The sequence below is a fragment of the Melanotaenia boesemani genome, chromosome 10 (genome assembly GCF_017639745.1).
Source record: "Melanotaenia boesemani isolate fMelBoe1 chromosome 10, fMelBoe1.pri, whole genome shotgun sequence".
NCBI classification, from domain to species: domain Eukaryota; kingdom Metazoa; phylum Chordata; class Actinopteri; order Atheriniformes; family Melanotaeniidae; genus Melanotaenia; species Melanotaenia boesemani.
This window is the reverse complement of record NC_055691.1, coordinates 31,650,612-31,668,143: the sequence shown is the minus strand read 5'-3', so window position 1 is coordinate 31,668,143 and position 17,532 is coordinate 31,650,612. Positions and strand designations below refer to the sequence as shown.

The following is a 17,532-nucleotide window of genomic DNA, read 5'->3' as shown; positions in this document are numbered from 1 at the left end:
CAGTAACACAAATATATTATTTCCATCTTCTTCTGTATCAAAATTTACACAGCATATTTCAACAGGCTACATCATCTTTGCTTCACTGAATTCTGATACTTAACCATGACAGACATATGTAGTTTCAAATGAGACTAAAAGGAACACATCATTTCTTAATCCCTGTGCATTCTGGTAACCAGCTGGTAGAATGGTGTGAAAAGCCTGAAATCGGGTCTGATCAGTTGGGCTTTTTCTTACAACATGGTTAAACTGTGGCAAAAATGTCTATCATGAATGTTTTCTTAGCTAAGAACAAATCGTACGATCAGTCAGGAGTGTTTGTATTGTCAGTGTTTGTACTGTCTTATACAGTCCAATTTACTAAAATACAATAACAGAATTACACCAATGTTTTGTCTGATTTTTCCAGTAACTTTTGGTCATTAACAAGCATTTTGTTATTTTAAAATAAACACACCCTTAGACATGCCATAAGGGTGTTAATATTATTGTATTATTTTAACATTAATGGTAACTCTTACTGCAAGAGTTTGGTTTTTAAAAATGCTAAAAGTTGACTTTAATTGGCGTATGCCAGTTTTTGTACCTATGCCAGTTTTATAAATGAGGCCCCAGATCTCTTCCATTAATTGCAAGAATATCTCTCCATTAATGTCAAAGTCACCTGTGACTCCAAAATCCAACTACTGAAGGTGGTCTTTATTAATTAAAACTGATTACAAGAGATGCTTTTTATTATAATGGTTAGCTTAATTAGGAGATGGAGGTTATGTCCTGGCAGCCTGGTTAATAACACCATTAACCAACCTTCAGATTCACCTGGAGGTTTAATTTTATCAGATGCACATGTATCACTTTAAAAATTAGGTTTTAGTGCTCATCTTTGTTATTAATTATTTTTATTCATTTTTTGGGGGCATTGTGTTTGTTATTTTTCCTTGTCTCTGGCTCACTTCTGTCTGTTTCTGCACACAGCACTTCGTCTTGACCTTTTATTGACATTTTTGGACGTTTACCTATGTAGAGTAGGGTCGGACGGCACGTCCTCTCACCTTACAGAGACGTTGGTATTCACTGATCTGAGATGAAAGACACAGACAGTTTTCTGGTCTATGAACATGTTCATGAATCTGATGGAGGGTTTTCATGAGGACAAAATTAAGATTTGTAAGAAAATATTGGTGAATTAGGCCCATTGTCTTTTGCAAACCCCCAAAGTCATTTTACTTCTTGAGGACGCTGAAAGTTAAATGGAGATCTATGTGCAAATAGGTACTTTTCTCAAGGTGGAATAACATTTAAAATTTATTTGCACATTGACACTGTGATCAACTATTGTACAATGCATGTTTAATAATCTAAAGTATGACTAACTCATCAGCAGAAGGATACAAAAAGCATTCAGTTGGAAAAGTATATAATTTATTGGCCAATTTTTTTAGTGTCCATTTATTCCTGCTGCTAATTTCAGCTGACACATTAAAATATTTCCTTGACAGCCGATGGTTTTCCTTGATATGATGAGTAATATATCGATTATATACTGATTTTTCTTCTTTTCAGTATGTGTGGCCTTTCTCATCTCTTGATACTCCTTTAAGCTGCGGTCACAATCCAATAACTAAGCCAGTCATTCAGTCTCTTTTATCATTATATTGTGCATTGAAGCAGCTTAGATATTGTTATTATGGTGTAGTGTGATTTGAATAATTTTAATTCATTCCACGTATTGGGGTGAATCTGGGACCCGAGCGAAAATTGGCCTAGAATGGAAAGTACAGATTCATTCTTCAATCATGAGCCCTTTGGGCCACCGGAAGCCAAGGATAAGAAGTACAGTTCCAGATTACTGTGGATCAAAGAGGAGATTAAAAAGGATGGCAAACACACTGATACACCTAATTATCAAGTCTGTGAAATTTGATGAATTGCTTTGGATTTCAGAGACATCGTCACTGAGGTATTAGTGGAATTTCTCTCATTGGCTCAGTGGGCTAGACTATTTCTTGGTTTGTGAAATATGTGATTGCAAAGAGAACAGTAGAATCTGGGAACGGTAACAAAGGGCATAGAAAATTAAACGGCGTTGCACAGAGTTAGGAGTGAAACATTTGCAGGCCTTTGCACTGACTTGCATACGTCTTACTACTTGCACACCTCACTATGTTGTTTAAAGCCACTAAGCCCTGCTGGTGATGTCTCAGATTCTCCATAAACATCATTAATAATGAATAGCAGATCTTAAAATAAAGAAGGCATATTATTAATGTATTCAGAACTTTTATTTTGAACCGGGGCAGATGTCGATGTCACAACGGAACCTTCTTACTCAATATTAGACTTGGTAGAAATTGGTCAGAACATTAAAAAAAAAAAGATAGCAGAATTTAAGTTGTTGTAATAAAACCATAGAAAAAGCAAATCCCAAAATATCAATTTTAAACCTAAAATAGTCTCAGCAGTAAGTCGTTACTGTATATCTACCATAACATGACAGCACTATCATCATATTAAAAGCATTAATCGCGTGCCTTGTTTCAGTAAACCACACACATTTCCTTTGCGCTATAATTCTAGCTTATAGTATTTTTTTAATACATGTCACAAGACAGCACAACACTGAACAGTTAAATAGAGCGCAGCACTTTCATATGTAATATTTTCCATTGCAGACATTATCCCTTTGATGTGGCAGGAATCAGCTGTTTTCCTCACACTGTGTGTGAAGCTACTGTGGCACAGAAGCAACACAGCTTCCCTCTGAATGTGTTTTTATTCCAAACAGCTTACAAGTGCAAAGTATAGAGTTGTAATTGCTCTGAATGAGTTTGTGACAGGTTTTTAATTCAGAAGGGTTTGAAAGTCTTTGGGAATGATTATAATAACAAAGAGCTTTAAATCCTGTCAGTAGTCGAAAATGTTCTATACTAATTAACCATCATGCACACAATACATGTATATATATGGTACGCATGCTTATGTTAGCCCAGTCTCATTGAAAAACATACAAAAGCCATCCAGCATGGCCAGAACATGCCTCTAATATAACTCCCCCACTTGGCAGTCGGAAATGTGGCAGCTTTCCCCTCAAACCCTCCGACCCCTTAAATGTGAACTTTTTCTATTATCAAATGTTAATGTGTTAACAGTGTTACTATTTCACAAAAACCTGCGATGTTGTGTTACTCTGTGGGGTAGTTTGTCTAGAATTTATTTTTAGTGTTTTTATTTATTTACTTTTTCACAGTAAATTTCATGTCAGTGGACACAAATCAGTTAAATGTGTCTATTTTATGTTATTCCATGAGACTGGGTTGATATGATCCTTTTTGACTGACCAAATATCCAAAATGACTGCATCCTATCATGTATTTTGCAAGCCACAAAAATATAATACTCTTTTTCCTTTTCATTTCTAAAATTAAAGGTTTTTCAAAGGGGCAGAGAAAGGAGAAAAGGTCACTTTATTATTAAAAAAAGAATAAAGAAAACTGGTTTTAAAGCCTCCCCACTGCTGCATCTGTAATTCATGATAATGCCAAGCAATTGTCATTTTTATGATGATGCTAAAAGCATGCCCAATGATATATACCGGAGCATTCCCTTAAGTAAGATGTTGTACTTGCCCTTGTTGCTGCAGGAATAACTGGCCCCATGAGTCTTATATGTGTATTGGCCTTTCAGGGAACAAGGTCATAGTGTTTACAGTGGCAGTCTACACTTTTCAATCCTCCTCCAAGGACAAAGTGATCTTTGCTGAGGTGTTTCAATAGTGTTCAAGAGTTGTGCTTATATCAATAACATATTTGAATACAAATAAAAGTATTTGGACTGATTTTTTTAATTTGTTTCTTTTATTTAGTGCATTCAGTTTGAAATTTGTTACCTGTATTTATACAGATTCCAGGTTTTAAGAGTACTAGACCTTCACCGTTAGCACCATTGTCCTTCTGAATGATGTAATGTCTTCTGAAGTGATTTTATGCATTGAGCTGCATCTGAGCACAACAAAAAAGCTTTATTATATCTCTGCATTCAGACAGCTGCTTCCAGCTGAGAAATCATCAACAACTGCCAACAAGCCTGCTCCACTGACATATCATGGGTGCACCCTTCAACCCATAACTGAACCAACATCATGTTTGACAAATAAGCACTTTTTTTCTTTTTTCCTTCCATACTTTCCTCCTCTGGAAGAAGTCGATTTTTGAAGACAAAACTTTCACAACTCTGCTAGTTTATTTGTGTGTGTGTCATGAACTGTAACCTGGCCTTTTTGCCTTTGAGGCTTATAAGGCATTTGCATTTTAAGTCTTCAGATAAAACTTTCATGAAGCCTTCTCTTGATTGTTGGTTATGGAAACATGGACGCCTACACTGACAGTATTCTTTGCTTACAGTATAGAAAAGAAAGGGATTATTGGGGGGCTATGAGAATGATTTCTGCTCGCCAATTTCAACATCAATTCAACTTTTTTTTCTTTCTTTTTCATGTTTGCATCCACACCCAGGTGCTGACTTACCAACTGAAGGAGAACCAGACAGAGTGCATCCATTTCTTCAAGGACTTAGTGTCTGAACTGTAAAAACACATCAGGTCAACACACATTTTACAATGAACACATCTCCAAGGCTGTATGACTAAAGGAAAAAAGCAATGACTCCTATGCAGCAAATGAATTCTGCTAATGTATAAAGACCTTGCTGGTGGAGAAGTTAAAACTTAGAATAAAAGCCATCAGGCAGGGCGGTCAAACAGTGACATGATAGAAATTATAGACGAGATGATTTAAAACTAATCTTGGTTATGAATCATAGAAATGTTTCAGATTCACTCTTTATTACATAGAATCCTGCACCAGAAAAAATGAGAAACAAGCTGGGTTTGCATGCTAATAGGGTTCATTTGGTCACTTGATGAGGAAAATAGGAGCCAAGAAGAACAGAGTCAGATAATAAAAAAAGGACTTATTTAATGATGTCTCCTCCAAATGGAAAGCAAGAGGGCGGTATTCTTTACTACCATATGCCAGACACACAGACAGGCAGGTCGACAGTTATGAAGACAGATGAATGATGCAACGCCTTCAGCACTGAGGGAAATGAGATCAGATGTTGACAGCTAGATGGACAGACCCCTGGTCTGGCATTCAAATGTTTTCTCACATCTGCCATCACATCTATGAGTGCACACTCTCTCCAGATGCTTAAATTTGCTTGTCTGCAAATTCAGACTCTTTTTTTAGCTCCATTACATGTTGTATAATATCACTGAGTTTAGCATATTACGTGCAGTGTAGCAGGCTGCCTAAGATAAACGCCTCACAAGCAATAATCTTTTTGAAGACCTGAAGTCTATGGTGTCGGCCACCATGCTAAAATTTGCAACGTATGGGCCTACATAAATCATAGTAGTCGTTCAGTTTTTACACATAGGCTCTAAAGTGCTGAAGCCTGAGAAAGATTATAATACATATTAACCTGTTTCCAGGATTGTCACATTTCTATCTCTACTCCCCTCCTGTGCATTACATTAATTTCATTTCAAGACTGCATGCATCTCCTGATGTATCCTATAGTGTTTTAAAATACAAACAGATAACTTTAAATAAACAAAATCGAGTCTGTCATGGGAGAGCGGTCCTATGCGACAATCAGCCTGAGGACGCAATCGCATCATCACAGAGGAGAGGGTCGCCGGTAGGTGGCAGTCGTGTCCCATTTGCAAGATACACATGGGAGGAAACTGTCTCCCCACTCGGTCCTTCGTAATGCCGCTTGCTTGGCTTTTATTTCCTCTTGCTCGCACATACACACAAATACAAAAACCATTTGCGCCCCACTATCTAAACTTACCAATGAATGGTGGTGGCACGAGAAAAGGGATCAATTAATAACTGCCAGAGCTCAAAGTGAGGTGGATGCCTCGGCTCTCAGCAGGAGAGAAATTGTAGAAGCCCTCGAAGTTCAGAGCAGCATGAAGACTGAGAAGGAGGAGGAAGAATATTTCCTGCTTTCACTGCCTCAGTCCTGCGGCTGACGGCAAAGTCGATCCACCAGCAGTCACTGGCGGAACAGTCTTAGTTGGAGAGAACAGCTTGTTAGTGGGAGGTAACCTAAATAGTGCCCCCGTCTGAACTTATCAATTAATTGTCTGTCCATGCTATGTGCTATTATTTTAGGTTTAAAATGATGAGCGCACCGGGGCACTTGGAAACGCACCGACGGATGCCGCCTGCATGCGCGCGTTGGAACGGAGTAATTTGGGACGACAACTGAAGCTCAGCACTCCGCAGTCCAGAGAAGCGAAGGCAACTGGACAGTCAGCACCTTGTGGATAAGAACCGCTGAAAATCTGTCATATCATGGCGATACTCGATAAGAAATACGTGGAGAGAGGGCGCAGAAGTCATGACTGCCTTTAGTGAACTGTAACTCCCCTCCAGATAGGGCGAGATCAAGGCTCGGAGCGGAAACCGTGTTAGAATTTAGGGGTTGGTGAACAGCGAGGGCTCTTTTCCACTTGAAGCCTGAATCTCACCGAGGCTCTAAAGGTTTGTGGAACATACCCGCGGGATTTCTTTGCTTTCTTTGCATCCCAGATTAAAACGTTTTCCTCTCAAATATGGAGAGAGGAGCAACCTAAAAAGAGAGATTACCTTCACAGGCGCCAACTTTTTCACTTCTTGGTGTTTAGGATAATTCATTCACAATACTGCGGGACTGCTTTCATCCATATAATCAAGAGGGGGAAAACAAATAAATAAAAAATAAGCATCTTGAAATCCGCACTGGGTTGTGCGGTGAAATTTAAACGGGCTTGGTGAGTAAGAAATAACCTTACGGGGACTTGGTGAAAACTTGAATTTCAAATGTAAACGAGCAGGACGTTAAATGCAACCCCACCTCTGCCTATCGGTGTATGGATAATGGTCTGTCTTAGGGTCTAAATGACAAGCATTTCGGGATGCAGCTCATTCATCCAGGCATTTTATGCATGAGGTCCTCCGTGCGCTCCTTGTTTTGGAAAGGTCACTTTTTTATTTTTATTTTTTAGATCGAAAAGAAAATAACTGCGCTACTTTTTTTGACCTGACTCATCATTTGGAAAAAAAAAAACCTGGAACCAAACTGGGCATCGCTTTGCTTCGGGAGAGTAGTTTCAACAATGGCACTTGTGGGTGTCTCTGTGTGATGTGCGTCCTGAAAGAAGAGGAAATATCTCCGGCATTATAGGCTATGATCACTGCGATTGATGCCATCTGGACTAATGTGTGGATTACATACCACGTCTTTTGAGAGTGGGAACACAATGAGTCTGAGAAGAAAGTGACACCACGGATCCAGTAAAATCGCTCGAGAGTTGCGGATTTTTTCTCTCATTTTTTCTCCCTTTTATTTCGATGCTGTTTTTGGGGAGGGGGCAGAAGAGGGACCATTCTCCGCCCTAAAGCAAAGATCCTCCGGACCTTGCGTCTACGTGAATAAGTAAGTTATTGTTTATGGTGTACATAACTCACAGCTTGTGTATTCTTCCCTTTCTCACCTCGCATAAGTACCTTTCATTCCTGTTTCAAACGTAGTGTGGTTTTTCTCTCTATCTCTCTTTTCATGACTGCAGTGATAAGGGCATTTGCAAGGTTTTACCCTCACTAATACTGCAGCCTCTGAGTATAAGATGTCTAAACGTGCGCTGATTTAGAAGATAAGAGAGGGATGCGCGCGCTGGCACAGGTCTGCTGGCTTTCACTGCGCGTCCTTGAGTGTACGAGCATAACGCGTAGATGGAATGGATAGAAAATTAAAAGATGAAAAGGGAAGAATGACCCTTTTATAAATCATTCCTGTGGAGAGAAGTGAGATAAAAAGCGGTCCTGTTATGTTGAATGCGGGTAAAGGCACCTGCAGTGCCTGCATCCAATCAGTCCCTCCAGTTTATGCACGTATGCGCTCATTTCAGTATCTGAAAATTTGCCATTTTTAGCATGAGTGTCTCTAAATACGACCTGCTAGGTGGAATACATGCAGCATTTTGCAGTACAATTGAAAATGAAAGCATTGCTTCTTTGGCCGATCTGACTGTTAACGGGGTAAATGCCATCCCCCTCCCCTTCCCCGTGTGACTTACACAGAAGGCGCTTGTTCACCGTCTCCGTGGTAGCCTGGGAGGGAACTGTCCTTCTTCGTGGTGCTGAAATTAAAATCTGCCACCTTGGAGGAGAAATGGACGTTGCAGTTCATAGCTTGGAAATCTGATGGGAGCCAGTGAACTACTGGGTCTGAACCTTCCGCAGCATACCACAAAGCAACAGATGACACTTTCTGTGTGTTTGTAGGTGTGGTAGGGGGCAGAATAAGTTACATGTGTTAAATTGAAAGGCTTTTTTTTTTACTAATTATAGAGCCATGTATCTCATCTCACCTTCTTCTCTGAAATAAAATATACACTCTATACCTGTCTAAATTAATGTCAGTATAACCACGTGTTCATATTCCCATAATTTCAGGTCCAGAACTCCAAAACTGTAGTGCTTAGACGTAGGCGTATGTTATGTGGATGATAAACTAAGAGTTAGGGGTAAAAGCCTTAACAGACTGACTCTTGTCTGACTCTTCAGACAAGAATAAATTGCATCTCTCACCTGTAAAAGTGAAAACATGGTGAACAGTATTAATCCGCTGAAAGAAAAGCTCTCCTTATGACGGAGTAACATCACCTTGGGGAGACAAATTAGACTGCTGATTTTATGTTTTTGCCCTGTCAAAGGCTTTAGTATGATGAATCCTCCCCACATATTCACAGCATTGCAGTTATTTATTGGCAACTGGTGCAGGGTGATTCATGGTAATAAACACAGAGACTATTCCTTCTCACCATTAACACTCCTCAAGCCTTTTCATCCCTATGGACATTTTCTTGGAGATGAATGTGGGTTGTGGGTTTGGGATGTCACTGTATAAAGATAGTCAATATCACAAATATCAAAAGTGAGTTGTTATTTGGGCAACTTTGGATTAAAATTTGTTTATTTCACTGTACTAAACTGATAACAGCTGTATCCCTTGTGTGTCCCTATTAGTCCTTCTAAGCAGTGGGAAATAGCCTGAGAGCAGGTGCAGCAGAGGAACCAAGAGGGACTTCCTGCTGCTCACACAAAGCCAGTTTTCAGCTGATAATGTTGCAACCATAGACATCTGTTTCATGTCCAATTTCTCCAGCCATTGTTGTCTGACTTATCTATTGAAAATCATTCCGAGCAGCCATGTCAGAAAATTAATGAACTTGTCAACTGGAAAAGGGCACTACTGCAATGAGGTGCCAGGGTCTTGCAAAGCGACAGACTGTATACCCATGTTCCCTTTCCACAATCCCTTTGTCATTTTTCCCCTCCTCAGTCTCTGACTCAGTTCAGATCAAAACCAGCACTGTGTGGCTTATAATAAAATGTTCATTTCTCAAATCGGATTAATCTTTGTAAAGCCCAGCTTAGGACACCATTAGCATTCATTTCTTTCCCTGCTGGGGACTTGTATCAATAATGGAGCCAGCCCAATATTCTTCATCTTTGCTGGGTATAAAATCTCTCAGGGGGTTTCACTCAATGTAAAAGGGAATAGTTACAGTGATCTGTTATCTGCTTCCTTGGCTTTTGTAGTGGGAACCAGCAGCGTAATAATGTGGGTCTGAAGCGGTAGGCCAGATAAGAGCTGAATGTCCCAATGTTAGAGGTGAAAGAAGCCTTATATAATGATGACGTTGTCAGGAACCTCATAATAGGTTATTAACATATAACCTGGAGCTAAACAATATATTGGCTATATATTACTTTGCCAAGCACATTTAAACGTGTTTTTCATTGAATTTTCTACAGTGGCCCGGAGAGCATAGTTCTGTTTCAAGTAGCAACAGTTCCTAAATATGTGAATGCATCATAATTACTTCTGCCGTTTAGAAATGGTTGCAGGTTTTAGCACTGTGCTCTATTATTAGCCAGATTTACTTAGCTGATAAAGTATTTACTTTAATTCCCATTCCCACCTTTGCGAGCCAGAAGTGAGTTATTTGATATATTAGCCCCTGATATAATTCTGCCAGTCTGCATCACTAGCAGCTATTGTTTAAACTAACTAACTAAATAAATAAAATTACACTGTCCTAAAGGATGAATAATGTTATCATATGAGGAGAGAAAAGTGGTTTAATGGGGCACTTTCTCACAGTTTTGCCAGTGTAAATAACAAAAGCATCTTTATAAAGTCTTAAGTAAGAAAGAAAAGAAATGCCTGTTGTCTTCAAAGTGCTGTGCTATTGGGCAATCATCCGAGTATGGGGCTGTTAGATGCTTTTGTAGAATGATCAGTTTTACCAACCATACACAAGCAGGCATCTTAGGCACTGCACACACACACAGACATGGATGGTATCTGCAGTAGCCCTACTCATTAGTCATCCTTTCCAGCATGTCTGTCTGAATGTTCTGTATGGGGAAAGAACAGCTGAGCAGAGCAGGGGGACGACCACAGCACATTCCACCAGTCGATGGATTAATCAATTGGTGTTCCAGCTTAGCCCATCCATCTCAGGGAATAATCTGGGAGACATCATAAAAGTGCCAGTCTATCTGTCCAGAGGCCAGGGAGAATTGCTTCTGTTTTCTGTCTCCACTGTGACTCTTATCATTGGAATGGGAGTGGATTAAATAAAATAGAGTTCACTTTTGTGTGTGTATGTGTTTGTTTTGTTTTCTAGTTTGCTTAATAAAGCTCCAAATATTCCTTTGTGGTTCAGATCTTAAAAAGAACCATGTCCATCACTATCTCTCCATTTCCTGACTCCCTTCATAGAAATCAGCTAAGAGCACTGACCTGAATTCAGAACGCATCGTTGCTCACCACTTGCTTTACATCATCCACCTTGACTCACTGATGGTGTGTTTTCAACTGAAATACCTTCACCTTTTCTCCAGTGCCAGTCTCAATCTCTTCTTGACCTCACTAGAATGTCACATGGTACTAAACTGAGAGTGACAGCAGTCGAGGTTGGACTGACGTAACAGCTCTGTTAATAACAGCTTGCTTGGGTACAAGACAAATGCACACATTCTCTACCTGTATTTCTCTCCCCGTGGCTCATTCTCACACAGAAATGCACACTTATTAACAAAATGTGCACGGAGGAGTCATTGTTCTTGCCTTTTGGGCAAAAGGGTCCTATCTGTTTAATATGATACTGGCATCGGCCACTTTGCTAATTCATGCTGCTAATTTAAAAGGTTAAATGGGGTGAAAAGGGTGGAGGGCTATCTCTCACTGCCTCTTTTTATTTTTCCAGAATGTGCCTCATGGAGCTGTCGATATTCAAGTACTCCTCAGGAAAGAAAGCAAATGAAAATAAAAAAAAAAGAAAGGGGGAGTGGAAAAGGAGGACTCTCTCTTAAGTACTGTTTCTCCATCTTATGCTGTTGACACTGGAATTTGGTGGGAGCTGGGTGTGCTTGCTACTCTAAGCTCTAAACGCTCAAAGTTAAAAACATTTGAACTGGAGCGATGCCCTTCAAACAGGTTTTTAGTGGTCGCATAGCAACAGAGCCGTGGCTACTGCATCCCTAGGCAGCTTATGAGCCACTGGCTAAAATAGAAGTTGTCGATGGACACTCGCCTTCAGTGACAACACCAATACTGTAGGTAGTTGCAAAATTAAAGATCACGTTTCATTGGGAGTTATTTGTTCCTGTTGACAAGACAATTCCCAACAACTGTTTGAGAGGGCGAGGGAATTTTTAAACAGCTACAGACGTAAGCTATGTACTGTAGAACGCACCACTTACCTTTTAACTCTCACTGTTGTTTTTGTGATGAATAGAAAAATGCCCTGTGGCTGTAATGGATACTTGACCTGTAAGAGCTGACGGGTTTCTCCTTGTGGAGAAGAAACAGTTCTTTCATACAGTGTTTTGCTCATAACAAATTGGAAGCTTTATCTGCAGGGGGAGTTGCAAAGATTTTTTATCTTTCTCTCCAACAAAGCAGGGAAAGTGTTTGACTAGGTTCCACTTAATTTTACAAGAGAGCTTCCTCAGGTGCAAGAATCAAAATACTAGAAAGCTGGAAGCGGGTTTTTATGTATCACAAGGACAACTTTAGCTGCTATTTTACCACATTTCTCTATGTTTTGACATATAATATTAATGTATTTCAGTGGCCTTCGTAAGTGCTTTACTGCTGAGCTTCAGTAAGCTGCAATCACAGCATGAGGAGAAGAATACTCTCCTCATGCTGTGACTACAGGAGGCTCCTTATTCAAAGGTAAAGAAAAATAATTACTGGCATTTTGAAATTAGATACTTACAAACTCACAGTGAGCATAGCCTGGTAATGGTATGTTCGGTCTCTACCATTTATGTGGTTCAACTTTGACTTTGTGCTTTTGAAAAGCAGTCGTGAACTGCCTTGTTATTAGATGCATGAGGAGTGAGAAACAGAAGCGTATCATTTTCTAAAACAGAGTATTTCAGTTGTGTGTATGCAAAGGTCTGGAAGAGCATGTGTGTGTCTCTATATTGGTGCATTCTGCAGACACAAGGGTGAATGTCAGCGATCTGGACATCTGGGTTGAGCTTTGCCGTCTGTCTCACAGATTGGCTTTGTAACTTATAAGCCTGGTTGAACCGGCAATCAGACTGTAGTTCAACTCAGCTTCGCAGCAGGAGTCCAGTCATCAGTCAAAGCCAATACAATATAGCATGGTCACACTTCGACTCCCACTGCCATGGTTACAGTTACTGTTGAATCACATGGATAAAGCATCTTTAAACATTCTAAAAAAAAAAAAAAAAAACGTATGGCTATGACGACAAGGTAAAACATCTTTGAAAACAAGCCTTTTTGTTATTTTAAGAGAAAATGTTAACTGTTAAATATTAAGCTCACACAAGAGCAGGCTCTGTTCTGTGCTTAAATTTTTTCCTCATGAGTGTTTAAGGATGAATGTGGACTTGATTTTATCTTTGTAAGTATTGTGTGAGTGTATCTTTATATATTTTTCTCACTATCCTTTCACGCTGTTAGTCTCTGACCTTATTGTGTCACTCATCCAGGCACCTGCATGTAAGCAAGGTGCCCCACTATGATAGTTTTGATCTGACAAGGATTGACTTACACTTGATTTAATCTAAGTTGTCTCTATATAGTCTGCTGAGGTACCAGTCTGCTTCACTGCTCAGGTCGGGGTCTTGTGTCAGGGCCTGTCAGTCTGCTCCTGCTCTGCATATGAGAAGAAGAAAATGCTGCAAAATAACACTGGATAAGTTCAGATAATTCACACATGTCTGGCTAGTAGGTAATTTCCTACATAGACAACAAGAGTTAATCCCAAACAGATGCCTCCTCATCAAATGAAACCCTTTCCAAACACAATGGAAGAAAAGCTGTGTTTTCATACTGGTGACAATTATTCTTAGAAGCTTAAAATGCATGTTTCGTTAGTTCTTAAACCTCAGTCTACTCCATGTAAAAAAAAAGGCTACAATGTATATATTAAAAAGTAAATTAATACATTTTCACACAACAGCAGCATCTGGTACAAGCTTTAATCTTCCTCTCAGTGTAATATTTCTCATTGATGAAAACAGTAAATTGAATTGATGAATTTAAAGTAGTCACAAAAGGCTTTGGTGAGGTAGCTAATCATGCTTGATGGAAAGTGTGTGTGTCTGTGCGCGTCTGCATAGTCGAATGAGTAGCCTCCTGCAGTCTGTGCCAGACTCCTCAGCATTTGGCTGCAGTCCGTCTGTCACTGACGAGAAAAAAAAGCTAAGCATTCAAGGCCTTGTCATATTTCATTTCACTTTAGTGGGTAAATTAACATAATTTTAAGCATTGGCAGATATGTCTTAATGGAAACTAAGTAGGTAGGTGCACTATATGAGATGCATGCAAAAACTATCCAAGTAAGCAGTGTAATGCCTCAGTAAATTAGAATTTAAAATCCAGTTGGACTTCTATCGCGTTTTAAAGGATTATTTAATGCTGACAAAAGAATGCTTCAACACTTACTCAGCAATGTATAATAGCTTTGTTCGTCGACAGTACAGCATTACAATAAAGGCTATAAACCTAAATTAATACAGTCGCTGATCCACAAAATCACAACGTGACTGTGTCTAAAATTATAACATGTATGTTTTGCATTAGAGGAAACTGATAAGATAAAATTACTGCTTTTCCATGGCTCGGAAAAATGTCCATGCCCATCTTTTCCTTTGAAAATTTTAACAGGCTTGCATTTGCATTATTTTAAATTGTCGCACATGTGATATTTGCACAACTGTTAACTGTTCAAAAATGCACAGGGAAGTAGGTCAGGGTGGATGGCCGTATTCAACCATGAATTATAATGCAAGACAAACAATTTTGTGTCCCATCTAATTCAAAATTGTGAAATAACCTTTCATTCTTCAACTTCAATTTTAGATTGTGGTGATTTAGAATTAGACGTTTAACAAATACGTGGTTTGATGTAGATATTTAGAGAAAATATAAATGGTTTGGATTAGAAAAAAAAAAATAATGATAAACTTGTGATTAGGTCTAAATGATAATAAATGTCTTGTCACATTTACATCACAACATCTGCATGATTCTTTATACAACACCACAGGCCAAAGGATCATGTTGAAGATACACCACAGAACTAAGTTTTTGCATATCTTCCTCAAGATGTCACTCTGGCCAGGGATCTTAATCTCCACTTTTTATGGGCCACTGTCCTGCATATTTAAAATACGTCCCTGCTCCAACCTACCATATTGAAATTAAATCTATCCAGCAGCTTATTGTCCATTTCTGCACAATGACCTATTAATCTGAGTCAGGTGTTGAAGCAGAAAAACCTCTAAAGCCTGTCAGACAGCAGCCCTACAGAACCAGAGTTTGAGATCCCTATCTTTGGCTGTTATTGAATCATTATCTATGTTTTTACAGTCCTCTGGTTAGATACAATAATAAAGTACAATCATAGGAAGAAAAAAAGGTAGACATTGAAATTGCTTCCTATTATTTTTAGGTCCTGCAAATGAGACAAATTTTCACATAAGCACTAATAAAAACCTGATTTGACTAAGTAAAATAAAATGTATGAAATAATCAGAGGCTGGACACTTGTTAAAGATTAACTCCCAGCACTAATTCACCAACTTCATCCTCAGTGATTTTGGCCATGTGCTTGCAGGTGGGAAGCCAGTGTGGAATCCTAGTTTTTTGCTTTAGTGACTTCTCAATTACAGTGACTGCACAGAGGAGGGTCACATCTGGCAGGACATTGTGAGCCTCAGTGAAATAGCTGTAGAAACTAATCTCAGTTTTTTTTTTATTTTTTTTTTTATTATGTTTTTTAATACTACAAACTTCTTCACTGAGTCGAATCAATCAAACTTCAAGTAGTCTTTTTTTTGTTAGTTTTTCATATTGACCCTTTCTTCCACATTTTATAATTCCATACACCAAACTTTGTTCATTTATAGTAGATAATGCTACATTGAATTCAGATATATTTCTAAATGTTGTTGTTTGAACATCATATAGCAGCTTTGACCTTCTCATCTAGTCTGTATCAGCAGAGGAGTCCTTGATATTCCTTGTCTGTGACTGTGTGGTTTGATCCGTCTCTGCTCTGGAGTCTGTCGCAGTGATATAGTGATTATGTATAGTAACAGGGGAATGTTCCAGGCTCTATGTTGACTGCTAATTGGGCTCCAGTGTAACGACTGTGTCATATTAATGACCCAGATCCAGCTCACTGTAATATTCATGAGGTGTGAGTATTGCCTTTTCTCTCTGAGGCTGCATGGAGGAGAAGTTTATGAGAGTGTGTGTGTGAAAAGCAGAGTTTGTATGTATATGTGGATGCAAGTGTGAGAGATGGGAACAAAAGTTGATGACTACGTACAGCCCCTTTTCAATTTATCCCTTTGTGTTCCTGAAAAGCAATTGCAGTGCTCACTGCCTTGTTTCTATTTAGGTTTTCCCCTTTCGCACCGCTACTGATATGAAAAGATGAGGGTCGATTCAAATCAGTATTTGATTTGCAGACAAGTGTTGAAGCTAATTGACTCCCTGTGTGTGTGACATAATGGTGAAAAAGACACCTGAAAAACATTAATCAGGTAATGTACATTTACTCATCAATTCCAGAAGCAAATTCAGGATGAGCTGTTTTTTGGCTTGTTTGTTTTTTTTGCAGTGGATGACAAACGGGGAGACATATTGTTTTTGTTTTAGGACGGTATGAATAGGTTAAAGGTTCTTCTGTGCTTGATGAAACAGGTGGGACTCCTACGGTCACTGGCATGCAATCCGTCCTCTCCCCTGCACCAGTGCTGTATTCATTTGCATAATACTAATCAGAGCATAAAAGATAGTCGGGTTCTTTCTGTTTTCATTAGCCTCATCTCTGGATCTGTTTTTATTACATAAGGGTCCTATCATGTTCTAGCCATCATATCACATTTTTTATGCTCAAAGGCACAATTCTGCTGTGCCGTTTCCTATTTTGCAATGCTTGAATTGGAAGGTTGTGTTTTGTAGTTAGAAGAGGTCATCTGAATGTGAGGTGTTCCTTTCGGCTAAAACATTTAAAATCACATTGGTAAGGAAGCAGACAGGACCAAGTTCTTCCTATTGTTGTCTGGAATAGTTAAAGTACATGCCCAGGTGACTGATTAGACAGGACAAGGTCTTTTGAAGGGAAAGTAAGTTTCACATCCTGATTGTAAAGAGCTGCCTTGACTTCTTATCACTGTGTTCTAAGAACAGTCAAACAAAAACTTTACACTACTTTCTCCTTATACGTAATTCTGTTGTAGTTTTATTGTTGGTGTTTGCTCTTGAATGATGAACCTTAATGGCAGACTGCATTTACTTGTGTGGACTAAAATGATGCATGGAAACGAGAGGTGTTCCGCTGGATTCTGTCTTCTGTCTTCCAAAGACAAATCAGATTTTAATGAAGAATTAAAGCGTTTCTGGCATTAGATCCAGCACAGTAACTTTTGTGCAGTGATGAGGCATTCATTATAAAGCCGGCTGAAAATGGCAGCTATCAATTTGTAAATGACTTGTATTCATCATATAAATTGTACTGCAAGTGTTGGAAGCACACCCATAAATGTCAAAAATGCAAATAGTCTTCTGCTGATAGCTGTGCAAACAGGGTGGTTGTGGAGGAGCCTCATTTAACCCCTAAAAGCTGGGGTCTGCTCTCTTCTTTAACATGACAGCAGAGGATTTCATAGTTGTTAGGGAAACGAGATTTGCTGGCATATGGGGGGGGATATAATTTTCACAGTGCGGAAATAGGGGAACATATCTTCATGAGACTGTTCTGCCATTTTTGTACTCATTTGTCCCAACATCAAAGGGTTGACTGCATTGTGATTACAGCCTCTGTGAAGTGGACCTTAATCCAAATTAATTGATGGAGCAAAGCTGGGATAAGCGAACAAGAGCTCTATTGTTTTGTATGCTACAATG

At 39.1% G+C, this 17,532-nt stretch overlaps 1 protein-coding gene across 2 annotated transcripts in view; it reads left to right on the top strand.

Annotated features, from left to right (window-relative positions):
• The window catches only part of LOC121647330 (leucine-rich repeat-containing protein 4C-like), a 180,715-nt gene that overhangs the window by 113,803 nt on the left and 49,380 nt on the right, over window positions 1-17,532 (top strand). The window contains exon 1 of one of the 2 annotated variants that reach the window (XM_041996657.1): window positions 6,078-7,491. The exons of the other annotated variant lie outside the window; for it this stretch is intronic. The gene's annotated coding sequence lies outside the window, so the exon portion shown is untranslated. Of the gene's footprint in view, window positions 1-6,077; window positions 7,492-17,532 lie in introns of those variants that run through there. 2 annotated transcript variants of the gene reach the window in all.